Source organism: Protopterus annectens, chromosome 10.part0, assembly GCF_019279795.1.
Source record: "Protopterus annectens isolate FY-2018-M chromosome 10.part0, PAN1.0, whole genome shotgun sequence".
In the NCBI taxonomy this organism is placed as follows: domain Eukaryota; kingdom Metazoa; phylum Chordata; order Ceratodontiformes; family Protopteridae; genus Protopterus; species Protopterus annectens.
In genome coordinates, this window is record NC_056744.1 from 1,376,839,374 (window position 1) to 1,376,865,908 (window position 26,535).

At 40.6% G+C, this 26,535-nt stretch overlaps 1 pseudogene; it reads left to right on the forward strand.

Annotated features, from left to right (window-relative positions):
- Positions 1–26,535, forward strand: part of LOC122814284 — a 1,664,844-nt pseudogene that overhangs the window by 316,942 nt on the left and 1,321,367 nt on the right.

The following is a 26,535-nucleotide window of genomic DNA, read 5'->3' on the forward strand; positions in this document are numbered from 1 at the left end:
ATGATGTTCTATAACAATATAATAACAGCTATAAATGAAAAATTATGCTGTGATGTAATTTATATAGACAACTTCAGCATTTGACAGGGTCATACATAAAACTCTGATCAATAAATTAGTACAACTAGGTATTGATGTACACTTGCTAAGACGGATAGCTGCATGGCTTACAAATAGGACATGGCAAGTATAATACAGCAACTGGACAGGTGAAATCCTTGGTTACAGTCAGGGTGTCCCACAGGGCTCAGTCCTAGGGCTTTACTTGTTCAGATTGTATCTTTCAGACCAAACTTTTTCATTTTAGGTGCTCTAAATTCTATACACAGACGACCTGAAATTAGGTAAACTGATTACAAGTGTTACAGATGAGTCATGTCTGCAAAATAACTTGACTAAACTGACCATTTGGGCACAGGAGAATAATATGCTGATAAATACATCAAAACTAAGCATATGAGATTTGGGAGACATAAACTGAAAGGTGAATATTTAATACAGCACACAGTGATTGAAACTGTAGACTCATTTAAGGACCTGGGTATATGGGTAGATTCAGCTATGAGTTTTTTTTATAATCATATCAACCAATTGGTTAATGATAGTTATAGAACTATAAGTTGTATAAAAAGAGTTATAAAGTCTAGGAAATTAAAAATAATGAAGTCATTGTTTGTTAGTTACATTAGACCCAAACTTGAGTATGGAATAACAATATGGAAACCCTATAAGAAGACAAGCATGAGTAAAATGGAAACAGTGCAGCGGAAATATACCAAGGGCATTCATGGATGTGAAAATCTAAGTTATTATGAAAGACTAAGATATCTGAATTTGTACAGTGTCTCTTATAGATATCTAAGAGCGATCTTATTCAGGTATATAGGGCATTTAGGGACAACTACCTCTGGGAATGTTTGGGGTTATCAAAAAGTACTAGATAATCAACAGACAACCTGTGTAGAAGATTCTATAGGAATGAGAAGTGTACTGATTGGTTCTCTGACAGAGTAGCTGATGCGTGGAACAGACTATCAAACTACATTAAAGCAAGTACTAGTTTAGATATTTTTAAGAACAGCCTGGACACTTATTATGGGAACAAGTGTTTTGGTATACTGGCAAGCAAGAAGGGCATTTGTGCTCGTGCTTGAAATATTTGTATGTATGTATGTATGTAATTTTACATTATTCCCTTATTAGATCCTTCACTGAATGCAGTATTCCCTTTGATATGTACAAATACAAGCATATTGCTCAACTACAAAGATCCCAAACATTTCTATCCAAGGAAATAAAAGGCCATAAATCCTCCAAGTATCCCAAGAGACCAGGACAACCTTTCTCACATTTTGAAGTCTATCAGTTTCTTTGAGGTGACCCATGTTTACTTTTTGAGCCATGAAAGACCTAGTACTACTCAACCTCCTATTTCATTGAAAAACTAGTGCCTCTGCAACCACTCACACTAGGGTCCTACATCTACACCTTCAAATAAACAAGACTTGCTGATGGGATAGGTTCCATATTCAGTCTGTACCCAGCTTTTGAAATAATTTTCCAGTAAAGGTCAAACAAAGTAATACTTTAGCTACCTTTAAGGTAAGTCTTTGATTGTATAGGTAGGCAAAGATTCAGAATGGCGTTATCATGTATGTCCCAGTTTGATCTTGGAAGTGAGCACTATTAATGCACATGAAAGGTGACAAGAAGTTTTAAATGCTTATATGGCTGTGCATCTTAAAGTCCCCATGATCACTTGCCTAGTGTCCTTATGTCCCTATCCCTCTGTTCCATAGACATAGGATGTGTCATTTTATTAAATGGTCACATGCCTGCCACACAGAGTTTCCCAGAAAAATAGAATTAATTTAGTGATATTTAGAAATCTAAATGAATTACAAGTACATAAATTTCCAAAACTGTGTATGTCTTAGATGAAAAAAAGAATGGCAGAAATCATAAATAATAAAACTACTTTACCCTATCCTTGGATGTTTGTTAATGATATTCTTAATCTGCTAATATGTTTGTTGTTATGCTTAGCAGGAATTTATGTTTCTCCAATAACAGTTTGACAAGGGTGCAATATTACAGCATGAAGTTCTTAAAAGAATGTCACCAAAGTTTACTTTCAAGTTTGCCCCAAAGTTGATTTAGAGGTCTGGAAGCACCAGTATTTGACTAACGTTGATCTTCTGCCAGTACCAAGGTCAGGTACCGTAAAGAAGATATATTACAAAAGGTGACAATTGCCTTCTGTAGATAATTTAGTCTATAAAATGAATTACAGTGCTCTGGTTGGTTGAGAATATTTGTACTAGCTTCTAATAGGAAAGATGTCTGTACTAGTAACTGAAGTCAGGAAATTAGATAAAGTCTAAATTATTCCTAAGTTATGCTATGGACCCTGAACCAATTTTAAATGAAAAAGTGAGGGGAACAGTGGCAAAGGCCAACTAAATGTTGAGTTGCAGAGTGAAGAGAGATTGCTGAAGGGGAGCAGATGTCATTTCTCTGGTATAAAGGTCACTGTTAACATTGTACCCTGAGTATTCCTTGCAGCTCTAACAATCACAAAGAAAAAAAGATGAGGATGATTTAGTTACCTCCACAAAGAGACCAGCCATCAGTGCTGCTGGGACCTCTACCACTTGGCATATACTTTTCTGAAGTAAAAGCCAATATCAAGGGCTCTGCTTGACCAAGTTTACAGATGATTGCAAGCTAGGAACAGTCATTGAATCCCCATCCTGCAGGAAGATGTGTCTCAAAGAAATAACTGGTATCAAAATCATGGTCTGTAACTAAATGCCAAAAAATACATTATTGTATCCTTTGAGAAGTCATCTACCCTAGGAAATTACCACATTGAGAATATGCCCCTAAGAGCTGACCCAGTTTTTGGGACAATGACCTAACTATTGACCAACATGTGTCCATTGCTGTAAGAATGTCCTTCTATATTTCACAGTTTATAAGCAAAGGGACGGTGTCTAGATCTAAGGATGTCATTGCCCCCCCCTTTACTCAGCCTTCATTAGGCCAGTCATTGAATATAAAGCTCCCTATGGCAGGCAAATTTCCAGACACACACACAACAACTGGAATGCTCACAGAGATACTTTATTAAAAGGATACAAGCCCTAAACAACATGCCCTAGATGGACTGACTCAAAGCTCTGTCACTATACTCATTATGCTACACAGAGATATTTTATCCAAAGGATACAAGGCCTAAACATCATGCCCTATATGGACTGACTCAAAACCCTGTCACTATACTCTGTATCCTACAGACTGCTGACACATGACCTGTATCTGCCATACAATGCATCCTACAACCTATTAGTGCTGGATTTACTGATGCTCAGTCTAGTGAAGTAAACCTCTTTTGCAGCATCCACAGAATGGTGTGGAGAGGGAAGCATATTTTTCAGAGGATACCACTGCTGTGGAATAGAATCACCATTCACATAAAACAAAGTTTGCCCCTGTCCATTTTCAAGCCCAACTTAGATCTATGGATGGGAAACAGAAACGTTTACCCTAGGACTGCCCCTTGTACTACTAATGGACAGAGGCAGCACCTAAATGCATGGATCTCCTTGAATTATCTGTGGTATGATGTCAGCTATTTTTATTAGGGGTAATATATAATTATTGACCATGGGATGAGTAAGGTCAATCTATAACCAAATGAAATAGGTTATTCCAAGCACAAAAAGAGAAACTAGCTAGGCTTAAAATGGCCCACAAGGGTAACTAGCCTAGTACTTACCTATGAACCTATGAGTGGTTTGTAAGACCACACAGATAATAAAGCAGGCTACAAGAAAATAAAAACAGTAAAAATACACTCTGATGGAGGAGGAGCGGAGGTTCTGACATGAGTAAATGGAAGTTATAGATGCCAGGATGGGGGGTTTCGAACTGAAGAGAATGAAGGCGGTGTGGGTGTAATGAAGAAGGGGCAAGGATCAGGATAACTATGAGAAATTACTCCTGCATGGAGTAGTAGAGAACCTGAATGACATCATAAGGAACCACAGAACAAAGAATGACAGAGGGAATCATTAAATGCATGGATGAGATGCAGAACGGATAAACATAGCAAATGTAAGGACACCTATGTAGGGGCTAGATGTAACTCTTAAACAGATATAATGGACTTCTAGTTCTTGTCTATCATTTTAAATGAATATTCACATGTATCCTCTACTGCTTCTGTATTACAGTGTCTAGACTCATACTGTTTTTTGTAAATGAATGCATGCCTCTGACCTATAAGACTTAGTAAATGAGCTGCCCAATTGTCTTAAGAAAATATCTTTACAACACAAATGTTATAATTACTGCCTTCCAGCATAACTGCTTAAATAATTATCTTCTATAGTCTATACAGAGCATCATCTAGTGGGACCCTTTATTATAACTAAATCAGTTGTTCAAGATCAAAATGTTGCTGCTTTTACTGTCATCATAGTGGAATCATAGGTTAGTACTAGGCTAACTGCCCTTATGGGCCATTTTAAGTCTAGCCAATTACTCCATGTTAGAATCAAGCCCTGCACCTTGTGTTTCTAAGGTAAGCACCTTAACCATTATGCCAACATCCCACATGTGCCACGATTACCGGCCTCAAACAGATGCCCTATGCAGACCATCTAAAAAAACTCCAGCTTTACTCCATCCCATATCGCCTACACCAGATGTAGAATAAAACTAATTTCTTTGGTTTATATTAGATAACAATAATTAGGTTCTGAGAAGCCTTTTTTCTGGCAAATTCAACTAAAATATTACAGGAAAGAGCCAGAAGCAGAGTGAGGCATAAAATGTCCTACAGAAACAGGTATGAAGCAATTGTAGTTTTATCATTATTAGAAGTAGAACTGAGACACACAAAATGCCACAGAGAATCAAGAATGAAGCACCCATGCTAATGTAGAAATGGAGCAAAGAAGAGAAAGGACTATTGTAATCAAAACAAAAAAGAAATGAGAAGTGACAGAACTGTGTTTAACAACTCCCTGGCCAGACCACTATCTTAGACAATGGCACTCTATTTCTGGACATGGATGTTGTCAGCCAAGACAGACAATATTGACAATGAAATCAATGTCAACTCTTGCTTCCTTGAGGATGGCTGGGTAGTGTAGAGCATGGCAGTGACAAATGAGAGGTGAGAGTTACCATCATGTATACTGATACCATAATCATAAAGGGGCATGGAAAACATCTTACACACATCCTTACTATAAAACGTCATGCCCCCACGTCCATGCCTTCTTCTCAGGTCTGCTACACATAACCATCACCTATACAAGCTTCAGAATCATTGCATTGTATACAAGTTTGCTTATTTTAAGTCATTTAATTTTAAGCTTACATTAGCCAATGCATACACAAGACTTGGCTTGTTAGCGAAGTTTATTTATGTATGTTTGATTGATGCCACTTCAAGCAGTGCTTATATAAAAAATGAGATGAACTGATAAATGTTGATTTTAAAATCAGATCACTGAGTAGTATTCTAGATAAGTACTTCAAAGTTCTTAATTTTGCTGCACTGCTATTTTATTTAAACTGCATTTTCTTTTGACATTTTTAACAAGTTCTGTGTTACATAATTTTCTTGATGACAGAAAGAGACAATCAGCAAAGAGTGTGACCCTGTTCTGCATTCCTTCAGATATATCTGAGACAAATACACTGAAGAGTACCAGCCCCAGGACTGGCGACTGAGGCCCTCCAATAATTACCCCCCCTAACTGCAGACATTGATCTATCACCTGAACTCTTGATTTCCTACCAAAGTGGCTATCCAGTTCCTCAGCCTTTGTTCCCTTACCCCTTTTCCATTTTTACTCTGTCAGCTTCCTATATGAGATAGTGTCAAAGGCCTTGCAAAAATCCAGGTGGACCACATCTGCTAGTACTTGCCTGTCACATTCACCTGCAGCCCAAACACACAAGTGGAGAAGGTTTGATTGGCTGCCCCATTTGACTGATACTTCCTGTCCTGGAGATTGTTATCTTCTTGAAATGTTGCTAGCATTCCATCAGGATTTTCTCCATGATATTCCCTTACTCTGGTGTTAACTAATGGTTCTGTAGTTCCCTGGAATTTTTCTGTTCTTCTTTCCTTGCACATGGGTGATAAAATTGCTTTGCTCCAGTCCTGTGGCAATTCCAGTGATACAATGATGATCTCCATCAGGGAATTTGGCAACACAAAGGCCAGATTTCTGAAAATTCTGACAGTTACCCCATCCAGTCATTGTGCTTTATCATGTGTGAGAGGAATCCAATCCCTCTGAACTCTTCACTCTGTATTCTGGTGTCCCCCACTGTTCTTCCCATTCATCCTTGCTTCTAACACAGCATAACACCCTCTGCATGACTTCTTTTTTGAATACTGAAGCAAATTAGTCATTCAGCACCTTTACTTTTTCACAGTCCTCTGTGATCTTTAGTCATTCTTTGTTCAAGTTGATCACTCACTGTTGTCTGCATCTGCCCATCTCTCATGGCTTCCATCTACTTGGCATCTTTTTCACTGCTGCATTTTTTCCCATCCCATTCTGTTTGATGGCCTCATCTTATCTCCTCACTCTATACTTTCATGCCTGACTATGAAGTCCACTAATAATCTAGATACATTTTTTCTACTAGGAAGCTGCCCATTCTCCTGCAGACACCACATACTGTGCTGTGCTGAAGAATAGCTCTCCCTCGCTCTTCTTGTCCAGCATGTGCTACTCATGTGCCATTCTTGAACCCCAGCTTTTGTTCTTTTATTTTTATTTTTTTCTTCTCTGCTCTTTTTTAACTTATATAGGCCTTTTTTATTCTTGTACAACATGATTAGGAACTAGGTTGGCTGTTTGGAAAGTAAGATTGGAAGGGTGGGGGTTAGTACTGAAGATTCTGCACTGTGTTCCTAATGGATGAGAAGAAATGATAAGGAAGGAAACTGAAGTATAATTCGTTTAAGGAGAGAGTCTTCTCAATATGATGTTACAAGTAGATTAAATAAGATTGAGAGGCTACTAAAGTTAGCTTCACATAATCTGCATGCAACTACATATGTTTTTCTCAGCGTTTCTATATCTACTAGGAGTCTCTTGCATGTCTCTAAACTATCCAGATTTTCACAGAATATTCAGATTTTTGCCCATATTTTTTGTCTAACTCATAAAATGTGTGGTTTTCTGGTAAATCATTGAGGATTAAAGTCAATAAATAATGACGTGTTTAGGTTTCAGACTATGTTTTTCAAAAAACATGCTAATTCAAAACCTGTTACTTTAGTAACTTTCTAAGTTTATAGGGAATTCATTTAAAAATAGTCCATGATTTTAGGCCTTTGCTCCCCCATTATTTTTGTCCAGACTTCTCACGCTTAGAGGTTAAGTGGTATGGACTCGTGTTACGTGAGTTTAATTTTTAATTTTGGTCCATGTACAAACATTGCTTTTCCTTTATTTTTTCAAACATATTATTACAGACTTAGTTTTATTTGTTAATAATATGTAGGACTATAACTGTATTATGAATTGTGTGAGAAGCTGAACAACCTACTTTCATTATATATTGGGGGGGATCAGTTCATCTTTTTTCTGTTATGTGAACAAATCTGATTTTCCCTGGATTACCCATCCTAGTTTTCCTGTGTTATTAAACCTTGTGTCTCTTGAGTCATCTATCCTTTGTGTTATACAACCTCCGTAAACCGTTTGCCCCATCTACTTACTTGTTCTAATAAGAAATACAAAAAGAAGTATCAGAAGGAAAAATGGGAACAGTGCCTAAACTGGCAACAGTGCAGAGGGAGAACAGTTAGGAGAAGAAGGCAGTGATTTTCAGGTAAACATTACTACAAAGTGCACATGTAGGAACACAGAGGAATGCTGTGTATCACTGAATGTCATATTTATAGCAGGAGGTAGATAGAAAATAGATGCAGCGTAGGAGAGCAGTCAATAAGGAAAAAAACAGAAGTGGAAAGTGCAAGAATAGCTGCAGAGAGAACAACATGTAGACTAGTACCAGTATCATAAAGGGAGGATGCAGAGGACAGCATGTAGACCAATGCCAATACCATAAGGGGAGGATGCAGAGGATAGCACATAGACTAGTACCAGTACCATAAAGGGAGGATGCAGAGGACAGCATGTAGACTAGTACCAGTACCATAAAGGGAGGATGCAGAGGACAGCATGTAGACTAGTACCAATACCATAAAGGGAGGATGCAGAGGATAGCATGTAGACTAGTACCAGTTCCATAAAGGGAGGGTGCAGAGGACAGCATGTAGACTAGTACCAGTACCATAAAGGGAGGATGCAGAGGACAGCATATAGACTAGTAACAGTACCATAAAGGGAGGATGAGGAGGACAGCATGTAGACTAGTACCAGAACCATAAAGGGAGGATGCAGAGGACAGCATGCAGACTAGTACCAGTACCATAAAGGAAGGATGCAGTATACAGCATGTAGAGTAGTACCAGTACCAGTAACAGTGCAGCAAGGAGCAGAATCAAAATGCACTTTCCAGCACTACCTAATAGTTCTTCTAAGCAGACATGGATAAGAACATGTCATCATAGAATGTCATTCCATGTGTATAGGTTCACTCAGGGCATTACACCAGAGCACAGAAAAGTGGATTAAATCAGGTTAACCTGCGTTAGTATGTTACAGTGCCAAAGATAAAAGGAAAACAGGTTAAGAAACCAAATATACTCTTGGTTTTTTGTTCCAAGGGAAAGCCAATATTGTTCTTTTACTTCTATCATTTTAACAATACCTAAGCAGAGTGCTTTCTCAGAATGTGTGATGCATATGAGTGTGTGTGTGTTTTTACAATTTGACTACCATGCAAATGTCTCCTAGCTGAAAGAATAAGGCTGTTAAATTAAACACACTTATCTGTCCAGATGCTTTTGTTGGTCCAGTGGCACAAACACAGCATTCTAGAAGTCCAGTGATCAATTTGCAAATAATAGATAATATAAGCCTTTCACTTCTATCATTTTAAAAGTACTTAAACAGAGATCATTGTTGGAGTGTGTGTGTGTGTGTGTGTGTGTGTGTGTGTGTGTGTGTGTGTGTGTGTGTGTGTGTGTGTGTGTGTGTGTGTGTGTGTGTGTGTGTGATATGACCTTGATCCTCATTGTGGGGGTTTCCTAGCTGAAAGTATAAAGCTCTTAAGGGAAAACTCCATGCCTATCTGCCCGATGCTCTTGTTGGTCCAGCAACAACTGACATCAGCATGGTATGCTGGAGGACTTTTGAAATTAATCTCAAATGAAAGTTAATATTGTTCTTTAAATTCTTCGATTCTAGCAGTGTTTAAGCAGTGGGGGGTTCTCTGTATTGATATATGTGTATATTTAAAAGCTGACTTTCATTTCACTGCTGAGGGTTTTCCATCTGAAATAATGAGACTCTAGGGAAAACTCCACACCTATCTGTCTAGAAGCCTTTTTTTTTCATTTTTCTGTAAATTTACTCAATGAGATTTTATACTCCTTTGTAACATTTGGTGTCAACTTTTTTTTTTTTGTTTACGCCCGTTGTATTCAATGCCAATGATATTTAAAAATTTGGGATCAATTTCAAGCCCTATATTGTCTTCTTGGCTACTGGCATTTAAGTGTTCTTTTCAAATACTGACATACAAACCAACAATCTCATCACGAATGCTAAAATGAAGGAAGGTATACCATGGGATTTGTTTATTTTCTTATTTAGTTATGTATTGTTGACCAGATTAGTCCCACTATTTCTGTGACCTATTTTAAAGCGTAATTCAAGGTCACATTCAGACTGATTATGTATGACAAGTTCGCAAGAAGAAGAGAGAAATTCCCCTATTCCTTTGTGGGTAGGAAGATTTAAATCCTACTGCCTTATGAATAAGGGAATGGATGCTGGAGACATAAATGGGAAGGAATACTTTTTTTTCACTATTCATTGATTTACAACAACAACAAACCAATAGTAAATCTATTCAAACAATGTAGACCTAACTGTTTTAGCAACAAAAGGCTTGCCTAGAGAAGGTTTGGCAGAAATGATTAACAAGACTGATAAGGGCTCTTTCCAGCCCCAGTGATATAGAGGGAGAAAGCCTTGACTATGACCCAGGGAATTAACTGAGGAGGATGGAAATGAGCAGCCACTGTCAGATCACCCAGGCATGGAGTTGGCTCAGACAAAATACTTGGATGATACCTAGCAGGAATACTAGGTGTTGCATCCATATAACAGGAGTCTGTGAATGTGCACTGCAATTGTGCACTAACACGCGCACAACTGAATACAAAAAGAGACAATAAACTTACCTCATCTTCACTTTTAAGTGCCTTAGCAGTCATCCTTCCCATCATCCGTGAATCTCTTCCTTATCCTTTTTTCTACCTATCCCGCAGCCTCTTGAATGCCTCACTGAAATCATCACTACCATCCATTCCAGTAGTCCCTTCCATTGTTCCATAACTCTCTCTATAAAAAAGCACTTTTGGTAATGGGTAATCCCCACAGTCTAGGGACTATCTCCCTCCTGCAGCCTCCACCTCTGCCCTTACTGTTCAGAATGATGACTTCCCATCTCCCTGACATGATCTTGTGCACTAACAGCATATTTTCCTGGACCCCATCATTTCTTCAGGTTTCAAATGACAATAATTCTAGCTCCTCTAGCCTATGTTCATATTCTTTCCTATTTGTCTCATCTATATTTCTGATAGTTTCACTTTCAGTTCCTTACATCATGTCTATTATTCTCGGCTAATTCTTTACACAAGAGTTGCTGTGGTCCAAGTGCAGTGCTTTGCATTTGTTTACACTGTACCTCAAATGCCATCATCTCGGCCTAGTGTTCAGTCTATCCATATCCTTCAATAAACATTTCTCCTTCCTGCACTGTTGCACATATCTTTGTGTCATCAGCAAAGAGTGTGACCCTGTTCTGCATTCCTTCAGTTATGTCTAAGACAAGAGTACCAGACCCAGGGCAGGCCTCTGTGGCACTCCAGTAATCACTCCTTTAACTTGACGGCCTTTATCTCTCACCACAACTCTTGATTTCCTATCATTTGGCCATGAGGCTACCCAGGTCCTCAGCCTTTGTTCTATCCCTTAACCCAATTCCATTTTTTTCTCTCAGCCTCCAATATGGGATAGAGTCAAAGGCCTTGCAAAAGTCCAGGTAGACTACATCTACTAGTACCTCCCTTTCACATTCACCTGCAGACCAACCACAAAGGTGGAGAACGTTTGATTGCATGCCCCATTGACTTGTTACTTCCTGTCCTGGAGATTGTTATCCTCTTGAAATGTTGCTAGCCTTCCATCAGTATTTTCTGCATAATATTCTCTTACTCTGTTGTTAACTTAATAGTCTTGTAGTTCCCTAGATTTTTTCTGCTCTTCTCCCTTGCACAAAGTTAATAAAATTGCTGTGCTTCATTCCTCAGGCAATTTCTGTGATATGTTGTTGATCTCCATTGGGGGTTTGGCAACACACTGGCCAGATTTCTGAAAATTCTGACAGTTACCTCACCCAGTCCTTGTACTTTATCCTCTGTGAGAGGAGCCCATTCTCTCTGAATGTTTCACCCTCTCTTCTGGTGTCTCCCACTGTTGTCTCCATTCATCTCTGCCTCTCACACAGCATAACACCCTCTGCATGACTTCCTTTTTGAATACTGAAGAAAATTATTCATTCAGTATCTTTACTTTTTCACATTCCTCTGTGATCTCCATTTATTCTTTGCTCGTGTTAGACATTTACTGTTGTCTATGTCTGCCAATCTCTCCTGGCTTCCTTCTGCTTGTCATCCTTTTCACTGCAGCATTTCTTTGTCTGTCCCTTAATTATACTGTCTCTACCCCACTTGTACTGATTTTGTGCTCATGTTCTCTTGACCGCTACCTTTTCCCACCTAACTTTTCCCATCCCATTCTGTTTGTGGGCCTCCTCTTGTTTCCTCTCCACTCTATACTTTCATGCCTGACTATCAAGTCCACTAATATCTCCAGATGCATTTTTTTTCTATTAGGAAGCTGTCCATTGTCTTGCAGACACCACATACTGTGTTGTACCAAAGAATAGCTCTCCCTCACTCTTCTTGTCCAGCATGCACTAGTCCTTTCACGTGCCATTCTTAAACCCTAACCTTTGTTTGTTTATTTTTTTTCTGCTTTCTTTTTTAAATCACCTAGACCATTTCTGTTCTTGTATGGCATGATTAAGAATTAGGTTAGCAATTTTTAAAAGTAAGATTGCAAGGGTGGGAGTTAGTACAGTAGATTCTGTACTGTGTTCCTAATGGATGGTAAGATATGATAAGGAGGGAAACTGAAGTGTAATTAGTTTAAGGAGAGGGTCTTCTCAATATGATCTGGTACAAGCAGATTAAGTAAGATTGAAAAGCTACTAAAGTTAACTTCACATAATCTGCAGACAAACCAAAAGCCATTACATTTAAGAGCACATCAGGGACTGGGTGGGGAAAATCAAAAAATGGTCATAAAGCAGCCTTATGTGACAACTATCACAAACAATAATTTATCGTTTTCTCCTTGTCTTATAGTATTTTTTAAAATCCTCTCACAATTAAGATACATTGAAACCTTTTGGAGTCAATGAACACAACATTAATGTTTGACTGCTTGCCCTAACCATAGACACCAGCAGACATTTGCAGACATATGCAGGTGCATAGATTTTTAAAAATGCAGGGGCACCCAGATGCTGTATTCTGACTGACTTTGTTTATCAAGTACATCTGCAGAATTCAATAGGCAGCTGTGGAATACACAACCAGGACTTCACACTTTAGGATAATAGAAGGTGCATTTATATCATTTATGTTAAAGTAAGGAAAGTGAGCAGCATTACTTTACTTTAGAAAAATAAAACATAGATGATGCACTTTAGAAAACAGCCACAGACAGGTGTCATAGGAGGGAAGATTTATACATTTAGGTGAGAATTGCCATGCTAGAGAAGTGCAGTAGCAGTCTTTGCTACCTTGAGGTATTTTTTTTTAAACCTGGCAGGCAGTCATATTTCATCAGTGAATAGTTTTGTATGGCTAATGTTGAAATACTTTGCTGTGGCTGGGGAGCAACTGTGAGTTTATGTGAAACAGACTTTCAGTTGCCGTGTACAGATCTAGCATTATACTAAGTATATAACTTTTACATCTGATGTTGGAAGTTTCATTTCCTTCATCTGTAGGACAGTGTCACCTGATCATGGGTGGAACTCCAGAGGGGTGATTTCTGAAAACGGTGGACTACTGGAGAGAACATTCTTGTAAGATGCATCCTGGTAGTAGAGAATATATGGTTCAGAATATTCTCATTTAGAGACTACAGCCATAAAATCCACAGAGTCACAGGAATATACTGATACAAGGCAATAAAAGGCATATGAGCTCAGATTACACAAAAATTCTGTTTTATATCAATAAAGTGACTGCCAAGCTTCAGCAACAGTTCTGTAACTTTGGAAGAAAGAAGGTGCTTAACACATACTAACAAGCAGTTTATAGAACAAATAGACCAAGGTTACAGCCTTTCAAAAGGAAAATGAAAGTTGTGAGAAATACCATGGACATGCCACTTGAAATTGGATTGGAGATATTTATGCAACTAATAACTGACAGTAGAGAGAAGCCAGACCATCAATTGAAATTACATAGCCTTCCAAAGGGCAAAATGTGCTGATGTTTCAGAGAATGAAATGTTGCTTGGATCACCTAGGGGAGCTACAATAATGTATGTGGTATAAGACATCCACCACAGTCAGGTACTGAAGACTAATTATCATGAGATCATATAAGGAGGTTGTGAGTGTGTATATGGGATGAGGATATATACCACAGTCAAGTACAACTTCAAGACAGCCAGAAGAGAGAGAAGCTAGATTACATGGAATAAGGGTTAGTCTGCTAAAACGAGTGATTTGAGACCTTCAAATGAAACATATGCTAGAAAAATAGATGAGAAGACTGAAAAATGCCTGCTGTACCAAGGAATACCATACTCAAGTAAAAGAAGAGAAATGTTATACAAGAAAAACATTCAAAGGTTGATATGGATCTACAGATCATGTATAAGCACCCCAAAGTATAAGTACTCTTCACTTATCAGACCAATGATTGAGTACAATGCCCCATTCGGAATGTATCTTACCCGACACCTGCAGCAATTGGAAAGACCCCAAAAGTTCCTCACCAAAAGGATAAAGGGGCTCAAAAATATGCCATATGCTGCCCGACTGAAGAAACTCCAGCTCTATTCAGTCGCATACCATCTGCTCAGAGGTGACCTGTGCCTGACATACAAGGCCATGTCCAACCCGGAATTAATGGACATGCTCCACCTCAAAAAATCCAAATCCACCAGAGCCACAAGAGCAAGAGACTTAAACCTCAACATGGATATAAATAGGACATGCTGGAGGGACAGATTCATCACCCAGAGACTTCCTATGCTGTGGAACAGAATCCCGGTCCATGTGAGACAGAGCACCTCGCTGGCTCTGTTCAAGAGGAATCTTGACCAGTGGATGGGAGATGGGATCATCTCTGTATCACTGCTGGACAGAGGCACGGCAAACTAATGGGTATAGTATTCTTCAACCTAAGGGGTGGTGAAAGCCAAACAACTCTGGCTAGGCTTATAAATGCCCTAGGGCAGATAGCCTAGTATGAACCTATGAACCTATGAACCTATAAAGCTGGCATAAATGTCAGCCAGGAGAGGGAATCTCCATGCACAGACCTTCTGGTGATGCCTGAAGGAGATACAAGTGCACCTGTAAGTCAACAAATATACCTAGTAGCAGACTAGAAAGGCAAGGAGTTAAAAGGTCTTCCTGATAAACCCACAATCAAGACAAAGTTTAGCAAAAGGGTTAGAACTCACAAGGCCCTGGAAGAAATGCCACAAGAGGATGTCACAAATGAAAGAGGCCAAACCACTGACCTGGCCAGGGTAAGTTATTTCCAGAAAATAGAGAAATGAGCTGCAATATGTCTGAACAGCTGATGGAACAGGAAAGATAAGGATGTACATTGGACTTTTTTATCGCAACACTGGTTTATGTTGGCCAGCTTGGCTATGTGCAGGGAATGGATGTTGCTGAAATTAATCAGCCTCTGCGGATCTGGCTGCCATGTTATTTATACTTGATAGTTCTGCATGCTGGCATTTGTTGGATGGACCTCTGTGGTCAGAAAAAGCTGAATATCAGTAGTGTTGTGAATGGACACCTATGGGACTAACAATCTTGCTATCGCATTGACGCTTGTTATAAAGATACATGATAAATTAAGTCTGCCAACTATCAGACAGTGTTGCGTGATTTGTGTGCACTGATTGTAAGGCTCCTGCTGTTTTTACTTTTATTTATTATGTTTCTAATACTATTGAAAGTGTTGTTGTGTGATTTATTTGAGTGCACTGATTGTAAGGCAACAGCTATTTTTGTTTGAGTAAAATCTCTCATCTTTATAAAGACAATCCCCGGGATTCATGAAGCTTGGTGCAAGGACGACATTAGCCTTGTGCAGAACATGTGGCATATTAATGACGACATGCTGCCGTAACGACCACGTGCATAGGAAACGTGTAGGAGTGAAGGGGGCATGTCCAAACGCTGCACAGAGTCGTGAACATGTCGGCTGCATACGTGCAACATAAAATGCTGACTAGTACAGCCTGCCTCTAATAGTAATCATGCCTGTCAGTGTCCGTGGATACTGAAATGTATGCAAAGCATACAAGACATTTTTGCCAACACCAAAATAAAAAGTAAACACAAAGGCACGTAGCTGAATATTGAGTCCCCGTCCCTCGAACAAATGATATTTAAAACCCCGTGCCCGTATTCCATTATAGTGTCGATAGATAAACAAAGTGGAAGTGAAATGCATCGTGTTAGTGCGCCGCCAATTGCTAAGCCTAGCCCAATGGTTGGGGTTACCACCTGTCCTATATTGTGAGGGACAGTCCCTCTCTAGGCAGGTGTGCCCATACCAAAACAATTACAAATGTCAAATGTCCTGCGATTGTAGGACATAATTATGTCCCATATTTTATGTAATAGTCCCATACAATACTTATTTCCGTATATAAAATACCTAAATGTTACAAGAAACAGAATAAGCAAGTAAACGAAACAGAATAAGCAACTACACTGCTACAACAATAAAAGCTTATATTCAGGCATAAAACTAAAGTACTATCCTTTATATTGACCGTAGGTATGTGTTGGCCTGTAAACTCTGATGTGTGTCCCAAAAATGTCCCATCCTGGTCATATGAAAAGGTGGCAACCCTACCAATGGTCAGAGCATTCACCCAATATCTGCACATTCAAGTCATCCTTGTCAGGACGGCCCATAAATGAACGGGTATTACCCCGGTCTACCTACCATTTCATGAAAGATAAGTATTTGTGTGTACCTGTGTGCGTGAAGTACAGCATGTGGATGATCAGAAATGCTAGGATAGTCCTCACAACCATATTGGTACCAGAGATATGTAGTGTACGCAATGTGTTCTGTTGACTGTGCTATGGGCCATCAACTAGAGAAGGGATGGATGGTGTCTGTGGAATATGGGGATGGTGGATGACGGGTAATGTAATAATTTGCCAAGGGGAGACTGGGTTGGATGCACAATAGGTAAACTGGAGGTCTATGAGGGAGCAGTGGTTGAATCAGGAAGATAAACAAAGAACAAATATTCACATCTGCAATACAATCCCACAAACATATGAACATTAAAACATGCAATACACATGTACAGAAACGTTACTGGCACATACCCACATAATGGTCTGGCCTGAACTAAGCCATTCAACCCCAACACACCTGGATACATACTTGAATACCCATCATTCCCTTCACAGCACACCACCCCTCCCTTCCTGAACATCCAGCAAAACCACCCATACTTGGGCTGCTAGATAGGCGCAGCCATATCTGCACAGAGTGACCCCCTACCCATATCTACTAGGCAGTCTTACCCTAGGCAGTCTCAGGATTGCAAACTATGTATCCCTTGCATGTATAACCCTACCTTATTGCCGTAAAGCCAAAGAAGGTCATCAGTCCCCACAATTTTTGAATATCCCTCATGGGATAAGTATCTGTTCTAAACATTAGACTTTGTGTCACAACATGATGTCCAGTCCTGTATACATCTGGACACAAGTTGTATGAGCAGTAGTTGTCCACAAGACTGCTCAGCCTCCAGCCCATCCTGCGGAACCTATGACCTGGGATTAAACACCTGACCATGATGCACGTCTCCCCACATGCATTATTGGGAATATATACCTTACACATTCTCATAGTGGCAGTCGGATATAGGGTGATTAAGGCGCTTTAAAACAGATGTAAGTAGGGTTACCACCTGTCCCACTTTGCAAGGGACAGTTCCTTTGTGGGCAGTTGTGTCCTGACCAAATATAATACAATGGCAAATGTCCTGTGATTGCAGGAAATACTTATGTCCCATATTTCATGTAACAGTTGCATAAAACAGTTATTTCTGTATGTAAAATACTTAAATGTTACAAGAAACAGAATAAGCAACTAAACTGCTACAAGAACAAGCTTTCATTTAGGCAAATAAGTAAAGTTCTAACCTTTGTACTGACTGTCGGTATGTGTCGGCCTGTAAAATCTGATGTGTGTCCCGAAAATGCCCCACTTTGGCCATTTGAAAAGGTGGCAACCCTAGACGTAAGCGGGTATGCAAGCATGTATGTGCGACAGTAAGTGGCGGTGATTCAATGATATGGGAAATGTAAATAGGCATGTAGGTGTATTTGCATGTGTATGTACAGACCGATATATATATATATATATATATATATATATATATATATATATATATATATATATATATATACACACACACACACACACACACACACATATATATATATATATATATATATATATATATATATATATATATATAAAGATATGAAGAATGAACATGATCACAATATAGCAGTCATAACGAATGTGAAAGGAAACAGCAGCGGAAATCCCCATAATATTTAGTGCTGTTATATAATCAGGATGGCCATAGGTGAGCACACCTCTGCACCCCCAACCACAGGTAGGATGCTAAAAGTGGAACGAACGATCTCCCCGTGCTAAGTCTGACTTTCAACTAGGTACAGGGCAGTCCCAGTCCCCAGTCGGACAAGCCTAAACCTGGATCACCATATGAACACCCTGAAAATCAAACACACGTATGTGCCAGGACTATAGGCTTTGGAGGTCTGAATATCCTCAGAGTGAGTCAACATGGGTCACGGGTCCAGTGCAGTAGAGAATAGGGAATGGCGCATGTGTAGTAGTGCAGTTTTCCCAACAGGAAAATGGATGCCTGCTGTGTAAGTGAAGTGATGTGGCATGTGTTCGGGTAACTATGAACCATGGGTATACATAGAAATGAAGCAGAACACCAATAGTGTAGTGGTTAGAACATCCGCCTAACGAAAAGGCATTCACAGTTCCAGTTCGACAATAGCACATATCATTTTCCTTGTGGAATGAATGTTGCTCTGCTGTAAAGCCGACATTTAAACATGTAAAGATGAACGTGTGTATCCATTGGGACTATTAACCAGATCCTTTCAATCAAAGTGGTACTGTCATAATGAATAAGGCACAAGTAAGCACAAATAAGCGGCAGTAAACAAATGTAATGCACAGTAATTATAAGTGAGTGCGCCTGCACGGGTGTAAGCAGCTCCCGGCATAGGAAATGTATGTTTGTATGTACAGATGTAAGATATATATATATATATATATATATATATATATATATATATATATATATATATATATATATATATATATATATATATATATATATATATATATATATATATATATATATATATATATATACACACACACACACACACACACACACACACACACACACACACACACACACACACACACACACACACACACACACACACACGTGTGTATAGATATATATCTACATACATGAAAAAAAAATATATATATATATATATATATATATATATATATATATATATATATATACACACACACACACACACACACATACACACATAAAGAATGGATGTTGTAACAATAAAGCATACACAGGGGATGTGAAGGGAATCAAGAGTAATGTTGGTATTATAAAGTGCTTTCAGCATATGTCTTAAAAAGCTGCCCAGGAGTGAGCAAAGCACCACTACTCACACCACAGGCAGAGTTTTACCAGTGGGAGTAACATCACTGAAATGCTAAGTCTACTTTACACACAGACTGAATGTAGTCCCATGCTGGGACCTCCAAAAATTGGAAAGCGCAAATGGCCGGATTCCATAATCCCAGGAAATGCACATATGTCAAATATACATGGCGGGAGACCCTGTGCATACATGAGGTGGGACAAAATGTGTGTAGGGCCCCAAAATCTCTGGAGAGGGCAATGTGTAAAGGTGTGTCATGGCTGCGATAAGTGGATAATGGATGTTATGCGTGTAAATTCAACACGGGTGGGGTGAAGGAACTATGAGTATGCAATTATGGATCCAGGCGTGCCAGGGTTGGATGGGCCGGTTCTAATGGACCATCCCGTGGAGGTCAGCTAGGTCGTAATAGGTGTATATGCATACTCACGTGCAGACAACAATATGTTGAAGTACAAATTCTGTAACACATGCATTCCATTTGTTGACATAAATAATAGGAATGTGCCCATACAAACATCGACAGTAGATGGAATAATAGGCTGTCCAGAAGAGGGATGGGTCGAATCACACTATCACATTCCAGTTACCATCGGTAATCCATACATGAACATATAGTGACATCTGTCCACTGTATGACGTGCTACATACCGATTACAAGACAACTGGAGTGAAGTGTCAGTGTTATAATGAATAAGGCACTAGTATGCTGATGAAGCATATATAAACACCATTACGCATGTGTAAGTGCATATGAGCGGGGAATGTATTGACACATAGCTGTACATATATATAATCATATATATATATATATATATATATATATATATATATATATATATATATATATATATATACAAACACACACACACACATGTATGAATACATATGCATATATATATATATATATATATATATATATATATATATATATATATATATATATATATATATATATATATATATATATATATATATATATATATATATATATGTTACAGTAAATATACACATGTATATACCTAGGTTATGTTACAGCAGTTACGGGTAATATATGTTTAGACCAGGCATATGTTGGTGGGAGGTCCAATCAACAAACGTCTTCCTCCCACCCCCACCCCCCCAGCTTGGCCGTTGAGACATACAGACACTCAATAAAGGTAAATACAACACTGCTTCTCAGACCACCAGCAGGAAACTACCAGTGGGAGAGATCTACAAGGTCTTCACTTTAAACATGGACAGCGATGTCCCTTGTGGGACACCAAAAATTTTGTTCTTCCAGCCTATGCGAGTAAACACTACTATGACCAGGATGTAGCTGTACATGGAACTGTAGGTTGTACAAGCCTGATAACACATGGGTTGACACAATGTACGACATATGTCCCAACACGGGGAGAGTGGGCAGTGTGTAGGGGTGTGTTCATATCCCACCTGCGCCCACCTGTGCCTACAGTAAGGATGAGTGCTGTAGAGTAGTGGCAGGTAGGGGAACTATGGGTATGCGATTATGGGCCCATGCGTACAGGTGTTGGCTGGCAGACATGTATTAGGACTGCCCCGTGGGTGTAAGTAATATTCCGATATAGGTATAGCAGATGCCCATACCTCCCAGGGACAGTCAGTAAATCATTGGGGGAATACATAGGGACCATATCATTGAACTGTCCCCGATTACCAGGGATGTCCGTGATTACAAATCAGAATCTAACACAGTCCCAACCAAACCCTCCTAGAACTAGTGATATTAGGAGGAAAGGTGGCGGAATACACATAATGAATAATGACAACATGTAAGAGTCCTAAACAGCATGCACCTCAGACAATGTGTATGAATACATATGTACTCTGGGTCCATCAATGTGTCAGTTTAATAGCACCAACCTTCTAAATGGGTCCCTGAGGTCATTATGCAGTGTCCCTGATTCAGTGTTCATTTTTCCCCATTCATATGAGAGGTCTGATAGTAAAAGAAAGCGTATGTTCTGACGACTACCTTAGAAAGATGATAGAATAATAGGGTTGGGGTTACCACCTGTCCACCTTTGCGAGGGACACTCCCCTTTGGGCAGTTGTGTCCTGCATAATAACTGTAATTATGGCAAATGTCCTGTGATTTAGGGCAAAGATTACCTATATTGTCTGCAGTAGTTGCATGAAACAATTATGTTTACCTGAAACATCTAAATGTTATAAATAATAAGCAACTATAATGCTACAAGAATAATCTTTTATTTAGGCAAAACAGTGAAGTACTCCCCTTTCTACTGGCTGTGGGTATGTGTTGCCCTGCAAAGTCTAACATCTCTACATACAGGTCCTATAGGGTTGCCACCTTTCCAAATGGCCAAAGTGGGACATGTTCTGTTGAAATGTCAGACTTTCCAGGACGAAACATACCTACAGTTGTGCATAGTACAGGATTATACTTATTTGCACAAATAAAAGCTTAATCTAGTTACATTTGAATTGCTTATGCTACTTCACATAACATACAGAAGTTTCATATATAAAATAACTGTTTTATGCAGCTATTAATGAAACGTAGAATATAATAATGTCCTGTAATCAGGACATTTGCTATGTCTTGATTATTTTTGCAGTGTCCCTCACAAAGTGGGACATGTGGTAACTCTAAAGTCCCACCTTGGCCAATTGAAAAGGTGGCAAACCTATGACAGGTATGCGGTAGCATGACTCGGCTGACGGATGTGGCTCCCACAACCCAACTACTTGTCTGTATTGAAGAGTCTCATTTCCCATGTATCAGCCAGATGGGAGCAGACTGTATGCGGAACACACAAATATGATTAATTCACTGTATAGGCTGCTGATTCTGTACCGTCGAACGCCATGCCATTGCCTAATGGGCAGCAATTCCTGATACTGTAGTCATGCAGTCCGATGTAATAGGAATCACAAGGTGGGAGCAGATTGTATGAGGAACACACAATTAATATAATTAATTCACTGGACAGGCCGCTGATTCTGTACAGTCAAATGCCATGCTGTCACCTAATGGGCAGCCATTCCCGATACTGTAGTCAGGAGCGGCCTTAGGTCAACTGGTGCCCTAGACAAAGTGCACAATGGCACCACCCACCACACCACCCAGTGCCCCCATCCTGTTCTACCTACACCAAATAAATACTGGTAAAGTGCCCCCACTAAAGCGTTGCCCTAGGTGGCTGCTTAGTTGGCCTATGCCTAAGGCTGGCTATGACTGTAGTCATGTAGTCTGATGTGATAGGCATCACAAGGTAGGAGCAGATTGTATGAGGAACACACAAATATGAATGATTCACTGGACAGGCCACTGATTCCGTACAGTTGAACGCCATGCTGTTGCCTAATAGGCAGCCATTCCCGATACTGTATTCATGTAGTCCGAAGTAATAGGCATCACAAGGTGGGAGCACATTGTATGAGGTACACACAAATATGATTGATTCACTGGACAGGCCGCTGATTCCGTGCAGTCGAACGCGATGCCGTCGCCTAATGGGCAGCCAATCCCGATACTGCAGTCATGTAGTCCGATGTAATAGGCATCACAAGGTAATATTGTGGTCCTCGCTCCCACCCAGGGGTGTGAGTGACAGATGCAAGCACCAATGTCGGTGCATTTGCAAGTGCAGGGGCGAGCGGGTGTAAACGTGTTTGGGTACCAGTATGCAAGTATTGCACTGGTAAAGCTATAAGAGGCTGTAACCAGAGGTCAGCAGTGCTTAACACCGCACAAACCATGCACACCTGCTCCCAACTGCTTTAATGTGCCTTACTCCCTCCGTATCCAATGGGCTTGTTCCACCCTGCAACCAACTAAACATCCTTTGCAAGGGTCGGAACCAGGACCCTGCACACACAGCTAATGTGTATTACCAATACGCCATGGCAGATATACAGACAACGGACAGTACCAAAAACATATCGTACAGCACAGTCAGTCAACAGTATAGGAATGTATCCCATCATGTATATGTACATGTGAGTGTTTATGTCCAGCATATAGGTACATACATATATAGAGATGTATCAGGAACATACCATGTGGCAACAAAGCATTACAAACAAATGAAAATGGAAACACCAGCGATGCCTGTATTATGTAGTGGTGTTGCTCTATGTGATCACAAGACTCCCTCAGACAGACATGTGTCAGTCATACATGAAAATAGTTGTATATTGGCTGTATACATCACTCTGTGCATGTAACGTACATTAACACAACAGTACCTGTCCAATCATTATGTGCGAACAGTACTCTTGCAAGGTGCTGTGTGCAACATCATAACCATGATAAAGGTAAATGGGGTAACCATAGAGGGAACGGTAGTGTTTTGTGTACAATGGGGTCATCCTCATCATGTGTACCTGGACCATGTAGGAGTGATGTGCATACCAGGATCGTATGCCTGAGGGACAGGGGTGAGGATAACAGGAGTATGTTATGATGCATATTACAAGGGTTTCATGTGTCCAGTGGACACATGTGTGTAATGGACAGCTATGTATAGGGCAGATGTTGTCCTAGGAGCGGAATGGCCTTATGTGTCCATAGGTGAGGGTCAGATGTTGGGGAAGGAGTGTAGGTATGGCCGTGGAGGATAGGTAGGATCACAGAAAAGACAGCATACAGGGTTGGTATATGACACATGTGGGAGGGATACACCCTTGATGGGGATGGGTCTTCAGCAATTCAAAAGCCCATGGGAACAGTGGGACAGAGGTCCCCAGCCATGGGCAACTGCCACTGCACCTACACAGCTGCAAAGGAGGCAGTGCTGGGGGCTGTCCAGGAGGGGCAGCATCACCCTGTAAATGTGACACTCCACCCTTGAACAGGCATATCTGGCTTCATAACCCCTTGGGGAGCCACCAACACAACATGTCCGGGACCGGACTACAGCAGATATGTACCTTTCTGGTCCCGCTCCCAAGGGGGACATGCTCCATCCTCAGTGGTGGTACTACCAGAAGGTGGTGCAGAGCCAACAGAGGTTGATGTCTATGGCTGTGCCCCAGATGTGCTAGTGCCCGGTGCCATGGTCAGCTGACGTGGGACAGGAGGTTCTGCCGGGACCTCCCAACCCATTCAGCCTATGGTGTTGCATTTTAAACCCACATATTGCTTAGTGATAGACAACAGCATACAGGATTACCTATGACAGTATGCATAGATATCACCAGTAACCCAACATAACAGATGGTATACATTTGCAGAGGGAGCACAACACATGCATATATACTGCATGCCAACTGTACAATGTGTAGTAGACATGTGACTGCAGCTATGAACAGTTGCCCATCATTGGCGTATTACTGGGAATCTCACACAGTGTCAGTAATACCACTGTCCCATGTGACACATGTCCAGTCAGGGATGCGATGGCAGTAACACATCCCTATCATCATGTAGTGTCTGCAATTCTCACACCATGCTTCTGCTGTGCACAGATGTGTGTTCAGTGTGTAACACAGGAAACAAATGGTTGCACACACTGACCAGTTCACAAATGGCCCTACAGATGGGGGTCCCTCATGAACAGAGTACTGTCATGTCTGTATTATAACATGCAGAATAGCCATTACCACACACATGTTAAACAGGCAGTAGTCTCAATGCAGCATAGCTACACTTACATGCTATAGTCATGTGTGGCACATCACCCTCCTGTCTTTAGGCTATTTCCCACTGTGGAAAATGATTGAGGTACATCCAGATATTATCTGTGATGCTGTATCAGAGCACCACATCCAGGTACCACTCACAGCGACTGTCATGGCCAGATAACAACATGTTTCCCTAGATAGTGTACTGTGTTTATCATGCGGATGGCTATGGGAACACCATCACAGCTGTACCACATGCAATCAGCTAGAGGAGGACTGCACTCTCTAATGGACATGCATTGACACCTTTTCTGGGGCCACAAATACACAACGTAACTGCTTAGTTTGCCACACTGCAGTAATGCACAGGACCACGTGCACCACAGGGGATATCTGGAGGTTCTATGGGCTAGGGCATGTGAAAGTGCTTGACAGCTGTTGGTATGCCAATGAGGCTTATACTGGGGTTGACTGTGGTTGGGAGCATCACAACCCACATGGAGACACAGGGTGCCAGTACTGGCATTCAGGTATGCATTGCTCCATGGGTGTGTAGTGTTTGGCTGTGCAAGATGGCTGTACAAGGCTGGGTGAGGGGGTAATACTTGCCATCACGTCACCCGACAATGGTGTGCAGTGCAGGGGTGTAGTGTCTGCAATGTCCCACACAGATGGGTACTGCATTATCTGGCCTGATATCCTGGTTACCAATGTGTAGGGCCATAGCTTTGCAATGCATGCCATGTCTATGTTTGATAGTCCTTCACATGGGCATTGCCTGGGATGTGCATGTCCAACAATACTGTACAGTTACATGTACAGGTGTACCTGGTTTGGCAGACACATGTTGTGTACACAGCCTGTTATACCCCAATATGGCAATACTGGCCTGGTGTGGCGAAACCTGCTTATAGTGAGAAGGTTGGCCCTGCACCTGCATGGATAGTATGATACAGGTATTCCGTGGTGTAAGTGGCATGGGTCCATACAGGGCACATGTGTACAGCATTGTCTGGCCTTTGTGGATCACATTTGATGGCACCACATATATTGCAGGCATTCAGTGTGGAACATAGTGAAGGCACAATGTTCGCATATATGTGCCTATTGTACCGCTGTACATGGTGCCATGTCCTTTGCAGGCCACTACATTCACACCATGCCTACTATCTGTCAAGTGCATGTTACTAGCAACATAGTGGGATATCCTAGGCAAGGATGTTTGTGCATGGCACATGGGTACGGGACATATACCGGGTACTAGTAGGGCTGCATACTTAGTTCACCAGGCCTTTTGCCAGATGTATGGGTGTGGCTTGCCAAAACAGTGCAGTGGCTAAATGACAGCAGTACTCCTCGTGTAGTGGCCAATGTGTCATAAGATGGATACCATATAGGAAAACTACAAAACTCACTCCCAAACATGTCCAATGGTAAGACAATCATGGCCACCTCTACGCACTTGCCATGTCCTGTATACAAACCCTTACCATATCACACTGCAGCAGCATGCGTTTAGGGCACGCACTACGGCATATACTACAAAGCACTGTACTTGTCTCACACAGGCAGACACAAACACACACACACACACACACACACACACACACACACACACACACACACACA